The sequence below is a fragment of the Lathamus discolor genome, chromosome 3 (assembly GCF_037157495.1).
Source record: "Lathamus discolor isolate bLatDis1 chromosome 3, bLatDis1.hap1, whole genome shotgun sequence".
Taxonomy (NCBI): domain Eukaryota; kingdom Metazoa; phylum Chordata; class Aves; order Psittaciformes; family Psittacidae; genus Lathamus; species Lathamus discolor.
The window spans coordinates 25,658,048-25,675,414 of record NC_088886.1 but is presented as its reverse complement, the minus strand read 5'-3'; the positions used below and the strand labels follow the sequence as shown (position 1 = coordinate 25,675,414).

General features: G+C 42.0%; 1 protein-coding gene across 3 annotated transcripts in view; it reads right to left on the bottom strand.

Annotated features, from left to right (window-relative positions):
* Nucleotides 1-1,854, bottom strand: part of C3H1orf21 (chromosome 3 C1orf21 homolog) — a 128,022-nt gene extending 126,168 nt beyond the window's left edge. For all 3 annotated transcript variants that reach the window (XM_065674206.1, XM_065674205.1, XM_065674207.1), the window contains exon 1: nt 1,652-1,854. The gene's annotated coding sequence lies outside the window, so the exon portion shown is untranslated. The remainder of the gene's footprint in view (nt 1-1,651) is intronic.
* Nucleotides 1,855-17,367: the final 15,513 nt, after the last annotated feature.

Below are 17,367 nucleotides of genomic sequence, written 5' to 3'. Positions count from 1 at the left end.
CTTCATACAATAAGAAGATTAATAATTATTATTGTATTGCATCATCACAAAGTATTAAACAAATCAAGCTGCCTCATCATACAACGCTTAAGATAATAAAAGGTTAAACAACATGAAGCAGTACTGGTGCACTCCACTCATATCAAAGGCCAAATACTTCAGCCCCCATACATGGTAGATCTTCAGAAACATACAGCCTTACAGCAATCACCAAATAGCAAGTTACAAAAGCAAAATCAAAACACACATATTTCTTTGAACAGACTCAGGACCAGAATTTTTCCAACTGAAATCCAACCAACCTGGGCATGAGGAATGTGAAGGGCAGGCAAATGGTAAACTGAGTAAGGGGAGGAACATGTTTTGGCATCTCTCAATTTTAGTTCACCAATCCATGATCAGCTCATGAGAAATCAAAAGGCAGTATTGGGAGCTAATATGAAACCGCCTATTGACTGCAGCTGGCTTTCTACAGTGCGCAACAAAATTAATTCTCTTGACTGATACCCATAGTGACAGCCTCATCATAGAAGTCACAGACAATACAGGAATCAGCAAGTGACTCTCTAACCAACGCATATCAGAGTACTTTTGTAAGGGAAAACAAGCTAAGTATCTCTGCTCCAGGCACAAATATCTGCTCCTCCAAGTCCACAGATAGTCATCCACAAATCTAACAATCCATAGATAGTCATCCACAAATCTAACAATCATCCCAGTGCCCCTCCAATCTGCCTGTGTCGGGGTACTACGCACACAGCAGGCCCTGCACCAGAGAAGAAAGAGGCTTCACTGAGTCTGTCCACCCCAGCTCGGTCTGTGCCATCTCTATCACGCTCAGCCCGCACCAAATTCACCATTTCTGCACGTTATTGCGAATCTGACATCACGTCAGTGCAAGCACAGTCTGACATCTACAGTTAACTCGCTGATGGTGTAAGTGCCGCCTGGCTTACAGACATTTGGTGTTGCAATACGCTTGCTGCTGAACCCTTGAAAGCGAAGATACATATACACACAAAATCTGCTACAGAAAGCCTCGCAGTGACTTGTTCCTTCTCCATGAGGCCGGCAGAACTGCAGCTAGCTACGTCCCTCTTGCGAAAGGAGGGAAATGCAGCAAGAGACCCCCCCGACGACTCACTCCACTTCTGATCCGCTGCCGCGCCAGCACCCCCAAAACAAACAGATGCCGTTCAAACCTCAGGCTGCCTGCCAGGATGGGAAAACCTTGTCCATCCTGCAGCCATTTCGCCTCCAAGCTGCGAGTCCCATGTCCCCCCTCCAGCCCCGGGGTCTGGCAGCAGTTGACGAACTGCGGAAGAACGCACCCGCCCCCCGTACAAAGCCCGGCGGGGTCATGAATAAAACATGGAGGGGTAATGGGGGGTGTCTGGATACAGAGAAATAAGGGAATAAAAAGGCTGCGCGGCGGCCGGTGGACGCGGTGGCGGGCACGGCGCCACAGGAGGGACCCCCAGACACACACGCCGACCCCGGCCCAGAAGGGGGGCGTCGCCCGACCCGTCCGCCGCCAGCCACCGGCCAAGGCCCGGGCTTCCGTGGGGGAGCGGCGGCCCCCGGCCCCCCGCCCCCGGCTGCCGGCCCCCCTCCGCGCCGCCTACCGCCGCCGTCACCCGGGGACACGCACCTCAGGGGCCGCGGCTCGGAGCGTCTCCTCCAAGGCGGAAAGCCGCCGGCAGGCGCCGGGCGCGGCTAGGGGCCCGGGCTGGAGAGAACGACGAGGCGCGGGCGACCGGGCGACTGCAAGTAACTGTGAAAGAGCGGCGGCGGCGGCAGCCGGGCGCGGAGCGGCCTCTCCGGGGAGCCGGGGCGGGCCCAGGCGGGGAAGGGGCGGTGCGGAGCGGGGGGCGCGCCCGGCCGTCACGGCGGGGAGAAGGCGCGGAGGAGGAGCGCCTCGCACCGCCCGCCGTCACCGACGCGGGGCTGCGGCCGAGTACTCGGGGCTGCGAGCGGCAGGAGCGGCGTTGTCTCGGACGGAAGCTGGTGCTGGGATCCCCTTCCCGACCGCCGCCTCCCGCCCGCCCGCCTTTCCTTCCCGGTTGAAGGGGCTCGGTGACCCACTACCAGTCTCGGTGTGGGTGCCGGTGGGAGCCAGAGGGGCTGTCGCGGAGGGTGGGAACCTCTGCCTGTTTTGGCAGGGCAGGTGCAGAACTGGTTGGGATGCTGCAGAAGACGTTTAAAAATAAGAGTATGACGTTAATTAAAATGGTCTCATAACCGTCCACGAAGCGATTGTAAATTAGTATTAAACGTGTGCCCTTTCAAATGCCTTGTTTCAAACACAGCTAACAGGCAAGGATAACATGTCATTTTTATAGTTATTTTGGAAGTCCTTTAAAAACATTTCCCACTAGCCAATTTGTCCTCGCTGACTGTTGGAAATGAAGTCGCTGTGATTATGAGCCCTGTGCTTTTTAATTATTTGACAGAAATCTTTTTTACATGCAGGGGTGGAAAAAGTGCAGGAATAGGACTTTTTCAGGTCAAGCTGTCATTAATACAAGGGCTGGTTTTAAGTGCAGTGTTTGTGTGAGCGGTTCAGTGCCCTGAAAGGACGACAGTGAGCAGTACAAGGACATTCCCACTCCCTCTCCTCGAAGTCTGTACCCACCCCAGCCGGTGGTCTGGCCTCTCCTGAGGAAGAAGAAAGGTTCAGCACCTTTAAGCATCCACAGTATCTCAGTGTAGGAGTCTGAGTATATTCAAGTTGGAAATCACCAGGCATCTAGGCAAAGTCAGACATGCGAAAATACAGACCCCTGTGCCTTTGGTGTCCTCCCACTCAGCAATGGGACAGCAGAGCAGTTCACATATCATGGATTGTGGGGATTTTTCCCTGAGAATGCAGTGTCTGTCAGCTTTGTTGCAGCATGCACCCTAATTTCTGCAGGTAAATCTGTGGGTTTGTATTCACAGAGGCACGGTTTTTCATGAAAATGGCCATGGACTGAAAAAAAAAAAAAAAAAAAAAAAAAGTAGGCTGAGGTGAAGCTTCTTTGAAGATCCGGTTATGAAAGCTTTCTCACATTGCTTCTGCCAGGAAGTGCTACCATGTGAACTAGAGAGATTCCAGCAAGCCTACATTCTTTTCATCACTTACAGTTTTAGTATCTTTCAATAATCCAGGCAGATATGTTTTCATGGAAGGACATTTTTCTTTAACCATCAGGAAAATGTTAAAAAAAATAAATAACAGTTTGTTTGCCAAATCTTTGGTGAGATCCTATTTGCATCATTTCTACCTTTGCCCTTCCAGCAATCTAATTACTTTTGTCTGCATTCACTACTAGAAAGGTAGACATAAACAGCATCAAGAGATTCCAAAAGAGAAAATATATTCAACTAGAGGTTGACAAGTTTGAAGTGAGCCAACTTTGGTTTTAAGCCTTTTCACTGCAGAGAGCCTGATATTGTTTCCAGACACATGGAGCTTTTACAGTAAAAAAGATATGATTGCTATGCCACTATAAGCTGTGCTTCCAATGAAAATGACCATGAAAGAGTAGCATAAAGCAAACATTATTTTGTTTAGCGTCCCCATACAAACCTCCTTGAAGTTTTCCTTGTGATGTGTGCAGCTAGTCAACGTTCATAATTATTTACATGTAAATCCACTTCCTTTGTACAAATTTGTCAATCAAGTCTTTTGTCTACCACTCTCACAAAGATATGCCTAAAAGCAGAAAATAGTTACTTCCTTGATTTGTTATGTTTGTTTCACTCATTTTTGAGACGGGACATTGCATACTGGAAAGTTAGTTTTAGAAGCTGGAAGATGATAAACAGTGGAAACAATTTCTGATATCCGTAAGATATTTGGTATCAAGTGTAGACCATGTCAATGAAGCCCGGTGCTCTGTCCCTGCCTAGTGGTGCCTGAACCAGGTACTAGTTCATTACCCCAAGAATAAATTATGGTTTTGATATCAAAACCAGGGGCTGGTGATTGTTCCTGCAAGAAGATGGCAACTTTCACCCTGACTTTTTTGTATAGTACAAAAGAAATCAGTTTTCCTGATTCAGTTCTCCTGCTACTGTGGGAACTAAATGACTTGGATCTGGGGGAGCCATGGACTAAAGAGTTGCTAGAGACAAATATTTGCAAAGACAACATTCTTATTATAAGAAAAAGAAAAAACACACAAGCTGCTCAAAATTCTCGGAAAGGAGAAGGATGAGGATAGAAATTAGTTTTGAGAGAGTTGGTGGCTCCAGAGTTTGAACTTGGTAGTCTTTTGAAAGAAGCTCCACCTTTGCACCAGATTCTGTCACACTAGATTTTGGGACCCTTTCTTCTCCAAGGCAATTTCTTGTGTGCCACCAAAACTTATCATCAGAGAGCCCTCTCTGGCATGTTGACTCCAACACAGCAATGCACTAGATAGAGCAGAGTGAGTGGTGTGCACAATTCATTTCCAACAATGACAGCAGGCTTTAAAGCTGGTGAGTTGATGTCTCAAAGTCAGAAATTTTGTACTAAGAGAGGTATTTGTTGGCTTGATCTATGCATCGTTTCTATCCTGATGAATCCATTTGATTAGAGCATGATTTTTACCCAGGATGACATATAGTATTTCCAATATGGATGCAGTTGTAGTGGGAATATGGACTTGTTTTCTAATGCTTGTACTCACATTATACTGTGATAGAGCACTTACATTCACAGGAGAGCATTTTCAGTACAATAACTATATAGGGATTGTTAAAAGTGTTACAGCTGGTGTATGTGTAGAGCAAGCCTTGATGTGAACTGTGAAATGTGAAAGGGAGCTCTGGAAACAGGAAACCTCTTAGGAGAGCAGTTAAAACAGTGGTGTAAAAATATCAGTTTGTCCCATTTATGAAGGAAGAAACAAACAAACAAAAAAAAAAAGTTATTTGGCTTTTAGCAGAATCCTGCAGTGAAATTGGTGGGTATGTGTGTGCGAGCCATGTATGTTGTCTAAGTTATGTCAATACAGCGATGCTGTAGGGATCTGTTTTCTCTTAAAAATGGGAACACAGTTCACTCAGCTATGCCAAAGGTGTACATGGCATACCTGCATCCTACTTGTTACTGGTAAAAACTAAACCTTTCTTTTAATCATCTTACAACTTTCTGCTGCAAAACCTGAAAATTGTTGCAAATATTAAAGTTATTTGATTTTCTGAAAGGTACTGGTGATTTCCTGATACTTTAAAAAAGCTCTACATTTCTGCAGTGGGAGAAATTAGAGAAGTCAGGCTCAGCTTATAGATATATAGGTGAAATAGCTGCACATTTTTCCAAATTAACATGAGTTCAGGAGAAAAACTAAAATGCTGTACAAACTAGTGCCAAGAACTGTTTAAAGATTCTGATTGATTTGTATCCTCTAGACCCTGCCGGCGAGATGCTAATGTAAGCTGCACAATGACAAATTAATTTTCCTTTTAAGAATATTATTTCTGAAACATTGAACTATTCAAAGGTCTCTGTAAACATAATCTCTCAGGTTGGAAAATACTGTCACTGTGAAAGGACTCTGTCAGCCAGGGTGACGAAGCCATTCCTCCATCTCCAAGGACTGGCAGAGAATCGCGGTGAGGCTCGTGTGGACCAGGTAGCTGGTGCTGCTGGATAATGAAGAGAGGGCACAGAAAGACACAAGCTCTGTAGATTCAGTTTCTGATTCTCCATGTCCTGAAAAATGTGAAGACATCATATATAAAAAAGTTTTACAAGATAGTAAACTTGCTGAGGTGGGTTTGATCCTGTAAATCAGCAAGCTGCTCTTTGAGCTGTGCTGCTGTTTGACAAGTGATACAGGAGCAGACGTGTGAACTTCCCAGCTCCTTTTTAATGGTGCATTAACATCAAAGTATAGCTTTGCATATTTAAATGATTACAAGTTACTGGATGTTTGTTTTGTATGCTCTGGCCCTGCTCATTACATTCACTATAATTATGAAAATGGAAATTATGTTAAGCTGCAATAAAGAAAAAATTCTTGGCTACTAGAGAATGCATTTTAACTAATAAATAATTATCTTAAAATAAATAATGCCCTTGGAAACATGAACTGCTCTCATTCACCTCACTGAGCAGTATTCCTGTTTGGAGGGCAAAAAGGATTCTGAAATATTTTAAAAGAGTCAGAGGTTAATTTGCACTACTTAAAGCTGCATAATTCTCCTCAATTTTGTTTTTCACATTTTTGGCATCACAGAATAGGGTCTACATTGAAAACCTGGGACAGAAAGCAAATCCAGCTGTAGGAGAAACCTATAGATATGTCTGGGAATTTTCAGACATCTTTACTGATTCCAATTTATTTATTTACTCTTCAGATTCAGTTATTCTCTTTATACCTGAGCTTGCAATTAGACAAGATAAGACAAAGTAGGTAGATAAGCCTTCTGATAAGCCAGACACATTTTGGATGCTGTATAAACAAGAATAAAATATCTCTGTCAGAGCATCCAATTCTGAAAGCCTAATTCCAGATTAATGACATAGCAAAGCTGTCTAATAATTTCAGGCAAAGACACAGAGCTTAAAGAATAAGTGGGCACTTTCATTTTTAGTTGTTCAGCATTATGGATGCAGCACAGATAGTGCTAAAGTTGAGTTTCTTAGCCTAAAATATGTTTTGTGCTGGAACTGGAGTTGTAGGCCATGTGTCAAAAATATAAGATAAGCCAAGCAAGATCAACTTGATTTGTGTGCGTGAAGTCATAGTTTGTCAGAAACACTGACCATTTGCTGCACTAATTCTCTAACAAAGCAATGTATGATCTGAAAACACAGGAAATGAGTGACAAGCAATGACTGGCTACTGTGGTCTTGTTTGGATCACCAGCAAAAGATCCCCCTGACTTTCATGGTGCAGAATTGGATCCAAAGTAATGAAAGGGATTTTTCATGTATTTTAATGCAACAGAAAAAAAACAAAACAAAGCAAACCAAACAAACAAAAATCCACCAAAAACAAAAGCTACCAAAACAAACCAACAAAAACACAAAACCAAACAACCAAATAAAACCAAAACCAAACCACATTCCAAGTTCATAACTAGTTGAAGGATTGCTTCAAACAGTAAAAGCTGTCATAGGTGAAATCCTCATTTGTGTTCATTCAAGCCATTTATCAGCACTGAAGCTAGGTACTTTGCACCATGTGCAAAGTTAAACCTGAACACAGCTTTTATTCAATCAACGTTTCAGGTCTCAACATCTCAGATGAGCAAACAATGATTCAGTAATTAGCTTAAAGCAGAAAGTGGGCATGAGAAGCAAAGCTGCAAGCCTTGGCTAAGAGGCCGTGTTTTAACTGCTAGCACAACTCTGTCCTTTTCATGCACTGGAAGTGGACATTAAAAATAAATATATAAAAGGATTTGTCAGCATCACTTTTCACACCAGAAAAGAGAATACTGCTTTCACACCATTGACTTTTGAATACTGCTGTTCATATGGGATTGGAGATCTCATTCACTGTTATTCATTGTATGTTATTGCCTTTTAATTTCCAAGTTGAGGAAATAAAGAAAATACATTCTTTGTCATTATGCTGCTATTATTGCAGAGAACTTAATTGCATTCAAAACAAGGCAAAGTTATGATTCCCTTAGAAATTGTAACTTGGTCCAAAACACTTTTGGAGCAATTGTTGCTACACAGCTTTAAAGAAAGCATTAAACTGACAGAAAGTGTGCATTATAGTTGATAAGGGAACTATTATGTTGAATTTCACGACTTGGATGGGTATGTGATTAATCACAAATGTATTTTTATTATTATTTTTATATATAGATTATGATACAGAGCTGTGGGCTAGGATTTTTCTGCCTTATCCTAGGCATCTCAGAGTTAGATATCCATACTGCAGCTAGTCATCTATGGCTCCTCTTGAAGTCAGTGGAGAGAAATTAGGACCTCCAAATGCTGATTTATCTTAAGATAAAATGAATGACCTCCCAGAGGCTTGTTTGCTGGGATAGCTAACACAAGCACAAGCAGCTAGGTTATGATGTCTAAACAATGTGAAGTGTATCCATCCTCAGGGGGCAATTCAGTAGTCTTTAGGAAGGCAATCAATCATTCCACCATCATTTGGGGGAGCTTTCCCCCAATAAACTTGTAAGTAGTTTTGCCTTTCTTGCTTGCTTACTTACTTCGTTAATCTCTATTTGCCCACCTTCCTCTGGAGCAGTCACTGTTCAACCTGGGTAAGTGGAAATGCTACCACCTCAGCACTAATTATTGAAAAGCATTTTAAGTTCATTATCAAAACAAACTCACTTGCTCCCTAGGCTGTTCACAAGTTTCTTTCTTGGAGCAAGAAGGAAAAAAGTTATTAAAAAGAAGGATGTTCCTTCCAAAAAGGAAGGGGGAATATTGCCAGCAGTCTTGTCTTAATTATCTCTGCAGCTTAGAGACAGAGAGAGGAATTGGGATAGCAATAGGAAGAATTAAAAGGTAGGTACCTGAAACTACACTTTGAAAAAATTGACAAGGAAGTTGTAATAGAAACTTACAATGATTTAAAAATTGAAAAGTCACTTAAGAGTTCACTCTATGTAAGTTTAATTTGGTTTGAGGCCAAATCAGAATTAGTGTTTCCATTGAACTGTGCAAAAATATGACACATAGTTTGGCTGTTATTTATGCATGTTTAAGCAGAATGAAAAAATGGGCTTCCCATCATTTGGAGCTAATGTCCAAATAATGGGGACTGTTTTGGATCTGGAAATTCAGTTTCAATGTCCAGCTCAGAAATTTATACATCCTAGGGAGAGGTGATGGTGGGGCTCATCTTTGGTTAAAAATGGCATGGAAGCATTCTGTCCACCTTCAAACCAGTGAAGGACAGTACACGGAAGTAATTCTTTTGTTACTTGTTTTCACAAAATTCAATTATATTCCTTTTTTTTTTTTTTTTTTTAATCTAAAGACTTCACCCCTCTGTGAAGTGAGGTGATTGCCCATTCTTCTCACCAGCTTCTTCTGATGCTGAACAACAGGGACAGGTGACAGGAAAACCAAGTTATGTCCACAAGCTAATGTGGGGAAGGATGAATATCTTGCCCAGCCTTCCCTGACTTTTTTGTATAACCTATCTCTGAAGGACTATGCAGAAGATTTGTTGGTGTCCCTCATTCTCATGCAGGGTGCAAAAGAATTTGGTAGGGTGCCGCATCTCCTGTCCTCCACCATCATAAAACAAATTCAAATTTGGATCTCTGCAAGGAGGAGAGATGGAAGCCTGCCTGTGGGTGAACTTGTGCTTTCTGTAGCAAAAAGACTGTGTATACCCAGATTATCTGTCACCAGTGGCCATGGGGAATGGAAGGGAATCTCACCTTAGGCCTTGGATAGTCATTACTGTAGTTTTGCAAAACTAGCTGAGAGTCACTGACAGCTTCGTTAAATTGCTGAGCCATAGCGGAGGCAGGAGTCAGGCACATGACTGTGAAGCATATGGATTGAATATTGTCCCAGGTGATCAAGCTAAATACAGAGATAATGCAGCCTTTTCCAGGTGGGGAATAAAGAGGAAAGTCTTACTAATAGTGATACAAGAGAAGAAAGGAAATCTGCAGCCTTTATGCATCAGCTCCAACAACATCTGCAACCTGCTGCTGGTGGGTTGGGGTGCTCCAGGCTTCAAAAAATACAGAGGCATCTCCCCTAAAATGAGTACTGGCCTGGGAGTCTGAAGAAACTGTAAGCCAAACTTAATATTAACCTACCTCCTAGCATTGTAGCAGTGTAATTTTTTATGACATGCAATGCCTGAAATTTTGCAAACATCTTTTAGTGAGTTTGTTGTTTCTTTTTGTGGTTTTGTAAATATGTGCTCTTCCGAGAAGGGAGAGGGAAAGAACCGCCAGTCTCTGAAGTTCACTGTAACTCAGAGGCTCAGATATGGTGCTAAAGAGAAGTTGGATTGAGCCAGAGTGAAAGAAAAGGCTTTAAAGATATTTAAGCAAGCTTCTATGAATGTTAAAAGGTGGAGCATTTCATGTGAAGTTTAGCAAAACTTGCTTTTTATCATCTATGCAATGATAAAGGGAGATTTCCCAACTTTGCCCAGCTACAATAAAGAAATACAAAGTGTTATTTTCTCCATCAGTTGCTGTGAAGCTGTACTCTCCCCCCATGAGCTGCTGTCGGCAGTTCAAAGGTGTGGAGCAAACCTAAACCTTCAGTTTGTGCTGTTAGTTACTTCTACTGTTGACCAAAAAGAGAAAGGCAGCTCTCAGGACCCAGTGTCCACTCAGCAAAGCCTTTCAAAAATAAAAGAACATTGTGCCATCACCTTTGTTTGAAACCTTTCTCATGGTCCCTGCACATCTCTGCAAGTTCTTTCCGAAAATAGGTTTGAGTGGTCTGAAAAATGTAATTAAATCTGAAATTTAAGGGTTGGCTGAAAATAGCATGGCTGAAGATATCTGTCAGCAGTGGGCCTTGGTGGTCGCTTGGCCATGGTGTTGTGTGGTCTGAATGGATGTCACTGTGTCTTCAGATGTCTTCTTCATGCTGATCTGACCTGCAGCAAGCTTTGAGGTGTCTGGATGAGCAGGACCTATTTTATTAGCTCATTTAGCGTGGTGAGGTTGGAGGAAAAGGGCTGACCTACTTGTACTCTTCAGCAGACGTCAACACTTGTGACTTTAGATGCAGGTGGAGCAGTTAAATGAACAAAAAAACAGTAACTAAGAGACTGAGCAGATGAGAGTTATCAAGAAGCAGAGGTGTTTTTCTCTGTTTCAATGAGGACCAAATCAGGCTCCTAAACGTCGTAACACACATCCTGGTGACTGGGGAACGAGACTACTTGACTCATCCCTGCAGTCACCTGTGCTCTTGTACTTCCTTTCAGAAAATAGCTACCTCCATTAATCTTATTCCATTTAACTGCATTGTTACCTAAGAGTTAACTATATTTTCTATACTGTGACCAGAAGGGAGACTGAACACCATACCTAGCCTCATTATATACTTATGTGTACAACTAAAGTACAGGAGGAAGTCTACACTTGCCCAACTCCATGGCATTGGACAGGGAGAAATTTAGCCCAATAACTTCTGAGACTGGGTAGGAACATCCTCTTCCCTGCCATGCACCAAAAGTTTTCATGTTCAAAATGGCTTCTTTGAATGTGAAAGACCGTTTCAAAAAATAAGAAGCCTGCTGCTCAATGGGCATGGTGGGGACTTCGAGGTGCAGATCAGCTTTGGGGTCCCACCTGGGCTGTGTGCTGGCCTCATTTGGGCATGGCATCAACTTCAGACACTTGGTTTCTGAGTCCCCAGTGAAACGGGAATAAATACTTCTTGGTTCCTCACCCAAACGGTGCAAAGTTTTATTGTGCAGTATTTGAACAGCACTTTGAAGATATAAATCCCTAGCATTACAATTTGTTTCAACGTGCATGTCCTGCTAGTAAAGTGCTGTGTAAAATCCCATTCACAATGGTATTAAGAATAATGCAAATGATTCAGAAATATGACTTGTTCAGAGCCCATAAATTTAGCAAATGTAAGCGAAACCAACAAAAAATGTCTGTATACAACAAAACTGTATTACAAAAGACTCATAACAAAAAAAATACATGCATAATATAATTTGTATTGTATGGGAAGCACTTCAGTATCCTCTCCAGCAGAAAATCATATGTAAATCACAAAATCTTTTCCAAGATGTTCTATAAACTCTTGTGGGCTAGGAGATGAGTTAGCGATTGTTACCCAATCTGCCCTGGAGCAGCCCAGGAAAGTAGATCTGCTGCTGAAAGAGAAACAATTTTCCAAAATGTGTAGACTGTAAATATTTTATTTACCCTCCAAAGGTGAAGTTCACACTCATACCAAAGAATGTGTATGAAGTGTGTGCAGAAGCCAAGAGATTTGAGGTGCCTTTTGGTTCCTTTTGGTTCCGTCCCATTCATCACAGGGAGGTACAGCGAGGTTTCTCAGGTACGTCTGTCCTGGGAGCACTGCAGTGTTCTCACATGCCTGTGATGGCATGGAGAATTTTTCATACTTTGAGCTGAGAAAATACAGATGAATTATGAATACAACGCATTTTGATATAATTTTCAATTCACAAGGTAGTGTCCAGCATAAACTGCAAGCTTCTTTCTGCTTTTACCTTTCTTGTAATTGCATCTAATCTAGCTGAGATACAGCACATCATTTCCACTGTGCTCTCTAAGCAACGTGTAAGGGTAATGAGCGGGGGGGGGTTGGTATGTGCGTTCTCCAAGTCTCGTTAGAGGTAGCACTAATATTTACTTGTTCACATTTCAAATGAAAGGGAGCCTATTTAATAACATCACTGATTTGGTCAATATTGGCACAGTCCAAGTGCCAAGTGGAGAGCTGGATGATGTTTTCATTAACCTCAGCGCTCTCCCTATAGCTGCAGTTTTTCTCAGGAGACAGTGTTTTCTGTAGTGTGACCAGGGCTGTGGAGGAAGAGCATTTAGTAAGACTGTCTCCTAAAATCTCAGGTTGGTTCCTGAATGAGGTGCTAAAAGTGCCTCCAAGCTTTAGTCAGTGCCTCTGTCCCAGAAACCAGCTTGCCTGTGCTTGGTACATTAAGCATCTTCTCTTCCTGTTCCTGCTCTACCTGCTCAGGTTGAGCCCCACAAATCCTCAGCTCCATGTGAGAGATCTTATTTCCCTCCCCCCGCCCGCTACAGCAGCCTTGTCTGTGAAGCAGCTGATACTTGTTTGTCAGCTTGGTGTGACTATAACCTTCCATTCCTAAAATGCCCTTCATTAATACCCTTGTGAAAGCACACTGTGGATTATGTTGCTTACGTAGTTTTTCGTGGGAGTCATCACAGTATTTTGCAGATAGAAGTGGATTTGTTCCTAAAATTGGTCTGAGGAAGGGAAGTGTACCAATTCTAATGTTAGAGATGGAAAAGCTATGGCAGGGAAGTAAGATGACTTGCTCAAGGAGTCTGTGGAGGAAGGGTGGGAGGGGAAATTCCATCTGCCAAAGAAGGAATTAATCCAGACTACAGGAAGCATGGGAGATGACTCAGCTGCAGATGATAAGAAGGTTGGAAGGCAAGTGGAAGCTGGTCTGAAATCTGGATGGATGCAAGAGAGACAGAAACTGTATTTTCTGTAATTACTCACAAGAACCTACACATATGCAGCTAAAGGGAAAACCAGTATCTAGGCTAGGATTTATCTGTCAGAAAATAAGAAGACTTTGAATTACAAGCTCATCTCTACTTGGCTCAAGTACATTGCTAGGCAGCATGCTTAGAGTAGGACTGCCTGCTTACAGGGAGTCTGAATTCGAGCCTTTGAGCAAAACATCTCTTGGATCAATAGTTCCGTTCACAGCAGAGGTTACAAGACAGGGTCACAAGAAAGAAGTAATTTCTTCACTACTGAAAATTCTCAGTTTCTACATAGTAACTGTTGCTGTTTTCTGCCTATTGTATGTTACTGTGCTTAAGCTCATGTTACATTACATATTTTAATATTTTTTATCTTTTAAAGTGATGGTAAAATAGTCTTCCCACATGCTCTTAAGAGCTTTTATCATTCAGTCTTTTTGCATAGTGATATGATGGTAGAGATTTAGGTGCTTAGAACTACAGAAGCAATTAGACTATTCATATGAATTTAGTAAAGTTAGTCTATACTGGACCAAGTCTGTAATTCATCTAAGTCAGTTTCGTTTGTCAAGTAATTCCCAAAGAAATAATTCCTAAGAAAATTATTTAAACTCTTAACTCCAAACTTTGTATTCAACCACTGAAACATACTTCTAGCTATGCATCATGTGATGATCCCACTCAGTTCTTTAGTTAATATGCAGACTGGTATCAATAGTGAAAAAACTATGTCTAAAACCAAGAATAAAGTGTGTCTTAGTGAAAGGACAAAAAGTCTCTGTCAGCAATGAATTAACTCAGTGTCTGTTGTCTCACTGCGATCAGGATTTCATGGTGCTCTTAATAAAGAAATATCGCACTGTATGAGTAGAACTCTAGGCTTGTATCTTCCAGCATTGGAGGAAGTTACCCATGTCTTCCTTTTAGCTGCTGATGGAGCAAATACATCAGCGCAGAGAAGTTACCCAAAAGTACGGTGTCTCTACAGGAATGAGTAAAGCCCGGAGAAATGTGAGCCTCTATGTTTTCCCTGGGGACATTTCAGATAGCTTCTATTTCTATGTGGGCTACAGATTGTGAGCAGAGATAGCTTCACAGTAGCTTTTCTGAATGACAGAGGGCAAAGCGGAAGGCAAGTGTAAATCATCAGGACAAGGGAACTCAGTCATCTGAGTTTTGAAAGCACCTAATTATAGCACGAGGTTTCAGGGAAGGTTGTTTGATTGACTGAAAGAACTTCCTTGTCAACTTTGCAATAGATCTGAACTAGGTTGATTTTGTGCCATACGGTAGCACAAAATGTGTTTCTAGAGCTCGTATTTGTACACATCATGGTGCTGCAATGTGCTGCTGTTACTTTGTCTTCAGCTAAAAGAGAAAAGGAGGAACACTTGCCTCCATTGTCTCCATGATGCTGTACCTCTTCTGGGCCAGCCCAAAAGTTTCCTGAGTACTTTCAGTTATTGTCCCCTGTGTCAGCAGCATCTCTCATGACCACTGCCAGAACCTGTGTTGAAAAGTGCTGAATAAATAAACACAGTATTTCTACTTGACGTGAAGCACCTGTCCATCCTGGTGTTCACAGCTTCCTGGAAGAGGTATTTACTGATTTTATTAACAAAAATAACCCTCCCCTTTTGGAGTCAGTTTTAATTTATCTCAGCCCTGCCACAAAAATTTCCTTTGGATGCCAGTGAGAGGTGAAAGAAACTTCTAGAAATAAAGACCAAATAAACATAGGTAAAATACAGCTCTAAAGGATGTGATATTTTAGATGAAAGGCATACTTCAAAGCAGTCCAGTGTGTAGTGAACATGATGCCTTAGAAGCTGGCAAGTGCCCAAACCAGCTTCAGTATTTAGATAACTGAACATCCCTCTTTGAAACCTGATTGTGAGAGAAATTGATGAAAAAATAAAAAAAAAAATAATTTGCAAAGGAAAGATGGACCATCAGACATACACATTTTGAGACCTCAAGGAAGAATCTCTTCATAAAATGACACACTGAATTAGCTTTATTGCTAATTCAGTGTGTTAAACAGTTCTGAAATGATGCTATAAATGTCCTGGTATATTTGCAGTCCCTCACTAAACTACTTGTCAGTTTCATTGCAAGTCTGTCGCCAAAATTAAATGTTTTAATACAGTTTAGTTCTTTTAGTCCACAATGCCGCTCTTATCCCAAGGCATTGTTAGTAGCACTCTGATCTTCATTTACAAGCAGTTAAAACAAATTTTGACCAAGCATGACAAAGTCCTGCACTTCCCTACATGTAGGTGATCTGTAATTTCTACCTCTTTGAACTGACTGTCAAAGTGAAGGAGCAAACTTGGGATGAGTGTGGGGCAAGAGATGGATGTTTGTTAGAGCAATGGTGCCGGCAGTAATCTTGTTGCCTAATTTAAATTAGGCATTAGAAAGCTGGTTTGCCTTGGCTCTACTTAGAGTCAGTGGAGCCTGATTCACATGTTGTAGTCCAGCCAAGATGTGCTCTCTGGTGAAGACTTTTTTTTCCTTCTCCTTTTTTTAGCATCTCCTGAGGCACCAAAGCTGGACACATGAAACCAGGCAGCATGAATAACCTCACTGGGGGAGATGGGTACCATGCTTAAGCAAAAAAGCTTATGACACCAGCCTTCCATGAAGGGATGTGGGACAGGAGCTCTGCTCTTCAGATGAGTACAGTCTCACAGGAGAGAGACATGAGAAGATGGAGAAATCAGTGAAAATAGAGGATGGGGTTTCAGAAGGCAACGCGTGGCCAGGAATGGGGTAAGGGAGCAGAGAACTAGCTTAATAACTGGGAATTTATTAGTTTTCAAAATAAAAACTCCTGTGGATTCACTCCTCATCCCTCACTGAGTGTTCTATCGTGCTTCCACACAGGACCAAGAGTTTCTCTTGTGACAAGATGGAGGAGCCTGTGCGGTACTGCACAAGTGCTGTGAGGTGGGCTCCAAACCTACCTGCCAGCCATCCCTTTTTAGTCCAGTGCTGCAGCAATTCCTTTCCAGGAAGAAGAGAAAGTGAGTGAGTGAAAATTCCTTTTGGCTGGTAATTTCATGTTCCAAAGTTCAGCTTATGGATGAAAGATCATCTGGGGCTAGAAGAGAAAATGCAATTGGCAGTTTGATCTTTTATTGAATATTGTTGGGGGGGGGGGGGATACGGAATGTGGCATTTTAGAAGAGCAAAACAACACATTAGGCATCAAAGAAGATAGCACTGGAACTGCTTCTGATACCCCTAGGTGAAGCTCTGGGTGAGTTAATGAACAAATGGGCAAGAAGGGGTTGCAGTCTGCTTTGGGGAGAGGCAGGAAATACACAACAGGGACAGTATGTAGGTAGCCACAAACTCTAAGCATAAAATGAGCAGTACCATGACTAAGCTTCTCACCATTTCAAAGGTGATGACCCTGCTGTGAGCTCTTCCTATGCCCAGAGGAGGCAAGGCTGTTTGGCTTTGAAGTCTGCAATGGCAACTGCACCTCCCCTGAAACCACAGGTGAGATTTTTGCCTTCTGAGAGCAAAACCACACTGGAGGTATGACCTTGTAGGAAGACAAGTGAAAATAGACCCAGTCATCAACAAGAAAATCAGATCTGGGAAGGAAGTGTGGTGAAGGTCAAAAGAGAAGGACACTAGATAAATTCAAACTACACATAGCCTAACTATAACGGTGTAAAGGAGTAAACTCCTCTGGGGCAAATAAGAGGAGATTTATAAATATTCTCTTGACATACCAAAAAAAAATGGTATATTAGGAGGAATATATTTCAAGTAGCTTAATGTTACTTAAAGATGTGCCAGCTTAATCATAGTCATTAACAACTCTTTGTAACAGGCAAAATCACATAGATAGAGAACCAGGGAAGAGGCCAGATCTTATAATCAACCCTGAATAAAACCCCGCCGAAGAATAATAAAAGCACTGTGGAAAGAGGAGGAGCAAGTTGCCACTTTGGATGTAAGCAGACCCTTGTACCAGGTATGCAGGTTGTTCATCTTTGATCTGGTTTGTGTGTTTTTAGTTTCATTTCAAGCTTGCTATCTCATAACATGTAAAGGAATATATATTCTAGACAACTACCTCATTAGAGTACAAATTTGTAGCATAGAAAGCTGAATGTTTTCAATGACATGTAAGAATGCTGTAGCTAAAAAGCATTAAAATAGCTACAGCTTGTTAGCACAGAGGGAGCCTACATGAGTACACTGTGCAAATTG